The sequence below is a fragment of the Macrobrachium nipponense genome, chromosome 38, assembly GCF_015104395.2.
Source record: "Macrobrachium nipponense isolate FS-2020 chromosome 38, ASM1510439v2, whole genome shotgun sequence".
NCBI lineage: Eukaryota > Metazoa > Arthropoda > Malacostraca > Decapoda > Palaemonidae > Macrobrachium > Macrobrachium nipponense.
Genome location: NC_061098.1, coordinates 53824148 through 53831564, shown reverse-complemented (window position 1 = coordinate 53831564; position 7417 = coordinate 53824148).

Genomic DNA, 7417 nt, shown 5'->3' with positions numbered 1-7417 from the left:
GATAATGTGGGAAACCCTTGGACCGCTATTCCTGGAGGGGGTTGCCCCCTACTAATGAAGGTGACTTATGGCACCCCATATTGTGGGGAGCCTGTTTGTACCTATAGAAACACCTCTACGCAGATGTTAACCCCGAAAGTTGTAAAAAATTATGGGGTATAAAAAAGGGGGTTATAACCCCTGGGAAACGGCTCTCGAGTTTCGGAATTTGACTAAAACCTTCCTAAGGGAGGGGAGCTTATGGTAAAAATTTGGTAGCCCCGGCTTTCATAGTCCGGGTGGGCATAACGAACAAACAGACAGATATTGCTTCATATATATATATATATATATATATATATATATATATATATATATATATATATATGTATATATATATATATATAATATATATATATATATAATAATCACATTGCATGAATCAACCAGGCTTCCGAGAAAAAATTCCGCTAAAAATCTTCGAACGAAATCTGCGGAGCAGAGGAACAGGAGGAGGAGAAGACGTTTTTATATTAATAAAGTTTGGGAAGAATGGGAGAAGCCTGGAAGATTTCCTTCCTGGAAAATCTCTTCTCAGGGAGATTTTTATCGCCCGGTCATTTTCGTCCTGGAAAATGCAAGCAATAAATGTAATGAGTATCCATAGTAGCACCTACATAATTTGGAGAGAGAGAGAGAGAGAGAGGGTAGATTTTATTCTGTTTTACAAATATTCTACTTTGATACAAATGGTATTATATTCACGGAGAGAGAGAGAGAGAGAGAGAGAGAGAGAGAGAGAGAGAGAGAGAGTTACAAGGATTGGGATGTCTCAAAGGCTTGTTAGTCCATCCAAGGAGACATCGTGTGTTCACTTATCTCTAGGAGCAGGTTTTACTGTTCATTCACAGTTTCTAATGATTTTTCTAGCTTTCTTTTAAACTCTTCCACACTGTTGCTTTTTACAACTTCTGGTGGCAGTTTATTCCATGTGTCACATATCTTGTATGTGAAGAAGTTCAGAAATTGAGATGTGTTGTAAGCTCTAGTTTCCATCCATTATTTCTTGTCTGGTTTTTGTTTAGCGTAAATAGGTTGCTGTCTACTATGTTATGCCTTTCAGTATTTTGAATGTTTTTATTATTTGTCCTCGTAATCGTCGTGTTTCTAAGCCATACATGTTCAGGCTCTCGAGTCGTCTTTGGTAACCTATTTGTCTGATGGATGGATTTAACTTTGTGTCTCTTGCTTTTACACCTTCTAATCTGTTTAGATCCTTTTTTAGTGCTGATAACCAAAACTATACTGAATATTCAAGATGAGGTCTAACTATTGATGTGTAAAGCTGCAGCACCATTTCCTTATTTCTGTATTTGCACTACCTCTTTATGTATCCCACTAGTTTATGTGCCTTCTTTTCGAATTTTATGCACTGTTTTGTGGATTTTAAGTCATTTGTTAAAAAATATCCACAATTATATATTAAAAATATATTTCTATGTAAAAATATATAACAAAGACTTTCGACCTCCTCAGTGAACGTTAAAATGTAATGAAGAGGATAGTTTCCTCCCGAAGAGCATCTAAAAAGGTGGGCGGGAGGAGAAAATAACAGCCCATCATCGAAGTGCTGGTTCGTGTATTAGGTAATCCCGAACTCAACAGGCAGTTGCGCCAACCTCCTCGATCTCCGAACCTGTGAAGTTGCTCCTGCTTGCACTGCATAGGTGCCATAGTCGGAAACATCCACAGGGACGTCGGCTATCTGGAGAGAGAGGGGAAGAGGAAGCAGAGCATCAGGGTTCACATGTCAACGTCAGTTTTAGAATTAAAATCTTTTAAGTATGGCCTGGCAATGAAACTGTTTATAAAAGGGTCTTCATTAGTAAACGACTTATTATCCTCAAAAGATATTCCCATGGTTATAGTGGCGCCTTCAACTAATCTTCTCACGTGAGAATCGTCGCTTTTAAAAATAATTTGTGCACCATCCCAATTGATTCTGTGGTCTAAATTAAAACTATGAGCCACCAAAGCGCTTCCCTGTGCATGGAGATCATAGGCTCTTCTGTGTTCCCGTAATCTTACCTCTAATCCACTACCACTTTCCCCGTTGTAACAACCACCGCAATCATGACATGGAACCTTGTAAACTCCGTTATTTCTCTTGGTACTGTTATTGTTTTTTGTAAGAGCTTTTGCCAAAGTGTTTTTGTAGGTATAAACAATTTCTATGTCCTTTTGGTGCTTGTTTATGTAATCACCTACTTTTGAGATTTCATCGTGAAAGGGCAATGATACACGTTTCTTGTCTTTTACTTCCTTATTATCTTGACCAATGTAAAAATTCTTTTTAGCTCGGCTAATGGCGTCAGTAATAAAATGTTCTGGGTACTTTAAGGACTTAGAAGTGTCTACAACATGTTTGAGTTCTCCATACAGAAATGCGGGGTTGCATATACGAAGGGCCCTTAAAACAAAACTCATAATTACATTCTTTTTAACTTGTTGTGAGTGGTGGGAAAAATGATGGATATAATTTTCTTTGTTAGTAGCTTTTCTAAAAGCTGAAAATTTGAAAGAGTTACTGCTTACATCCTTATGAATTAAAATATTTAAGAAAGAAATCTTACCATCAACCTCTTTTTCAACTGTAAACTTTATCGAATCGACAATGTTGTTGGCAGTATTCAGTAAGCAGTCTAAAGCTACGTCGTCGCCGTAAAAAACAATAAGTATGTCGTCTACATATCTCACCCACAGAGCAGGCTTACAGTTGGGGTTACATCTCTCTAAGATATGTAGACGACATATTTTTCCCACCACTCACAACAAGTTAAAAGGAATGTAATTATGAGTTTTGTTTTAAGGGCCCTTCGTATATGCGACCCCGCATTTCTGGACGGAGAACTTAAACATATTGTAGACACTTTTAAGTCCTTAAAGTACCCAGAACATTTTATTACTGACGCCATTAGCCGAGCTAAAAAGAATTTTTACATTGGTCAAGATAATAAGGAAGTAAAAGACAAGAAATGTGTATCATTGCCCTTTCACAATGAAATCTCAAAAGTAGGTGATTATATAAATAAGCACCAAAAGGACATAGAAATTGTTTATAACTACAAAAACACTTTGGCAAAAGATCCTTTTATAAACAGTTTCATTGCCAGGCAATACTTAAAAGATTTTAATTCTAAAACTGACGTTGACATGTGAACCCTGATGCTCTGCTTCCTCTTCCCCTCTCTCTTCAGATAGCCGACATCCCTGTAGATGATTCCGACTATGGCACCTATGCAGTGCAAGCAGGAGCAACTTCACACGAACCAGCACTTCGATGATGGGCTGTTATTTTCTCTCCCCGCCCACCTTTTTAGATGCTCTTCGGGAGGAAACTATCCTCTTCATTACATTTTAACGTTCACTGAGGAGGAACACCGTTCAGGTGTTCGAAAGTCTTTGTTATATATTTTTACATAGAAATATATTTTTAATATATAATTGTGGATATTTTTTAACAATTTGTTTTCACGACACTGAATTTCTTAACATTTAAGTCATATGTTATAATGACTCCAACGTTCTCTTCTTGTTCTACACGATTTATGTCATTCCCGAGCAACATGTAGTTGGCATGAGGGTTTGTTTATTCCTATTTGTAACAGTTTACATTTATACAAGCTAAAAGGCATTTGCCATCTTTTTGACTGCCCCATCTTCCCACACCCGAAACATGCTCCTAACACCCACCGACATTCATTCTTCTTCTGCCCTGCTTTCCCACATCCATAACATTTCTGCTCCCGCTCACAGCTAACTGACCCTAACCTTCACACACTTGCACTCCTATCTCTCTTAGGATTCACCATACTTACATTACTGGCTCTAACGCTCCTATCGACCACTCACTGTGCCATTTGCCTCGGCCCTTCTAACACTGCCTCCCTATAGCTCCTAAACTCAGGCACACACTCATTCACTCCAGTCCTGACGCTGATGCTTCTGCTCCCTTTCATACACCTATCTAATTCATAATCCCCAACTATCTCTAAGATTTCATTCCATGTTAACCTCTCAATCGTCCATCTTACTTTCTCCTAACGTTTCAAATTCATAAACTCATACACACTCTCAGGCACAGTTGCTAACAACTTCCTCATTAACTCTTTGCACCCATTTATTCCCTTATCCCCAAACTTTTTTCTAGCCTACGTCTCTAACCGGCATACATACATCATCAACGACTTGCCATCATTCATTCTTGCCTCTTCAAAATCATTCTTCATCGTATACCTAACACTACACCTTGCCCTCCTAGCCTGCTCCATAATCCTAGTCTTTACACATCCTCTACACTCATCATTATCCCATACATACTCCACATCCTCTACACTCATCATTATCCCATACATACTCCACAAATATCCTGTCACAAATTCCCCTAACTCCCTAACCCAAACTCTCCTATTATCCCCATACTTTGTTGGGCAATATTTCTCATATTCCGTAAAAAAAAGTCCACTATATCCCTACTGCCATATTCCTCGTATTGTGCACATCGAGGTACCTCGATGTTCCTGTCCCTTACACTCAGCCCTTTTCCCAACATCATCTGTTCTTGTATTATCCTCATCCTGTCAATCATTCTTACCAATCTTCTTTCCTTTAGCCTTCTTCTTCTCATCTCCCTTCTTATCCTTGTCCTCAGGTTTATCCTTATACTGTGTCTTCCCCTTCTTTCCCTCACTTATCACAACCAAGTCACCTTCATCACTCGTACTCCCATCCACTCGCTCTTCTACCCTCTTTATTACTCCAAGTTTGTCACAATATCTGGGAAGCCCAGCTCCAACAGCCCCTTCTCCAAGAAGTTCCTTTACCATTTCCCTCACAGCAGTCATCATCATCTTCAACTTCTCATCCACTTTCTCAATCAGTCGCTCTTCAGCACCCTTCACTTCCTCTTTCATTCCCTCTTCCCCACTCCTCATTATCCCTCTCAACTCTTCCAACTCCCTTATGCTTCTCAGCATAAGGCTAGCTGAGGCACAACCACTATCGAGAATCACAACACAGAACAACCAACCAAGAACACAACCATACAACAACTTAACAACCCGACACTGCGCAAACGAACACCGACAGCTCAAATAAACATGACAACCATACACCAACTCCAACCCAGCACTATAAACTGCCAACACCAACGCTGTCTCTAACAGACAACTCAAGAACCCACCAAAATGCAAAATCATGGTACAACAAACCTTTCCAGATCAACAATCACCAGACAGACACACGCTCAACAACCATACAACATCAAAATCAACCAAGAAAACACCAAATAACACTGGCTACTTCTGAATCTGACTGTCTTTTCCGACTTACTGACTTCTTCTCACTCTTGTAACACACTACTCCCACTGATGATCCGGCGATCGCCACAACAGACACACTTACGACCACCATTAAACCACTCCCATTTATTCCTCCCCAATTTTGCTCTCTCTCTCTCTCTCTCTCTCTCTCTCTCTCTCTTTCTCTCTCTCTCTCTCTCACGCAACCCTCGGATACGTTGTCAAATATAAACTACCATCATTACTCCTCCATAATATTATTGTGGACCTTTTGGAACATTTAATTTTATCTGTATACTGCATTCGTTTAGGTTGGAGAATCCCTTAATTTAATTAATTGATAGTATAGAATTTGATCGTATTTAAGGCATCTGAAAACAACCAGAAACAAAGACAAGTGGACATAAGTTATCGTATAATCTTCAGTAACTGGCGTTTGACTGTCCAAAAGATGGCTCCTTTTTTCCGAAACTAACAAAGTTTATCACACATCCCCTAATGAGGGAAATCTTATAAACACTGAAATATGAAAGATCATTTTTCCGTCTCTCTGAGACTCTAAAAGTCAGTTCATTTCCTTTCTTGATGACTTGACTAACGAGGCAAAAGTTGCTTCCATTCGCTGATTGTTCTTGACATTTTAAACAGATCTCCCCTTCTGTAATTCTTTGGTGGAACTCTGTGGAATTCCTCAATTCCCTGAGAGTAAATGGAGGCATTTTTTCACTCCTAAGGATTTCTTGATGTTAAATTAAATCTAGATGGAATATTATCTGGCTCTTTATCTGTTTCATTTATGTTTTTTCGTTATGCTGTGAGGTCCAGACCTGTTGCTGGGAGCTCAGGCTATCCTCTCTTCAAAACAAATGTACATGGCGCACTGAAACCCTAAGGAAACACATATCCAGCGCTCCCAATTCAAGCAATCTTTTATGCATTTTTCCGAAGATACCTCATGTCCTTGTCAGAACTGTAATCAGTAATGTATGTTAAGCATTGCAAGTTTTCTAAACATATGGATTTGAGACCTCTTCCTAATTTGCATTTAGCATTATTAACCAATCTTCAGTTGTGAGAAGACACATCGGTCTGTATATAATGTCCCTCTGTTTTCCTCTAATGTCAAATTCTACTTGCTTGACCTGTCAGAAATTTTGTCAATAAATTAGAATACCTTGAACCCGTTTCTTACTCGCTGCCTCATCAATGTTGCAAAGATTTTGATTTTTTTATCTAACTACTTGTTACTTGTTACCATATATAATATATAATTATATTAATATATTATATATATATATATATATTAATGTATAATTATATATATTAATTATTATTAAATTAATTAAAAAATAATTTATATAATTATATATTAATATACCATATATATAAATGTATATCTATATATATATTATATATATTAATCTAAGATCTCTATATCTATATTTATATCTTAATGTCCCTATCCCTACATATCAATGTTCTATCGCTATATAATCTTCTTATCTATAGGTATCATTATCTCTATTATTCTCATATATCTATAGATATATACTATCTATCTATATCTATATCTCTTTGGTACAGTCGTTAGTAAAAATCAAAATCTTTGGACTATATCATCATCTCTATACTATCTATTATATAGTCTCTTTATCAATCTCTCATCTCCTTATCCTATCTATATCTCTATCTATATATATATAGATATATTTATATATATATATTTAATAATTATATATATATATACTATTTATTATAATATACCGTCATAATTAAATATATATTATATATAATATACTAATATTATATATATCTATATATATATTATATATATATATATATATATATATATATATATATATATATGTGGTAACAAGTAGTTAGATAAAAAATCAAAATCTTTGGAATATATATATATATATATATATATATATAGATATATATATATATATAATATATATATATATATATATATTATATATATATATATATATATATATATATATATATGAAACATCTTTTAACGTTAGCAAAACAAATCTTTAATTTATTAAAGGCTCAGAAAATATTTCATAACA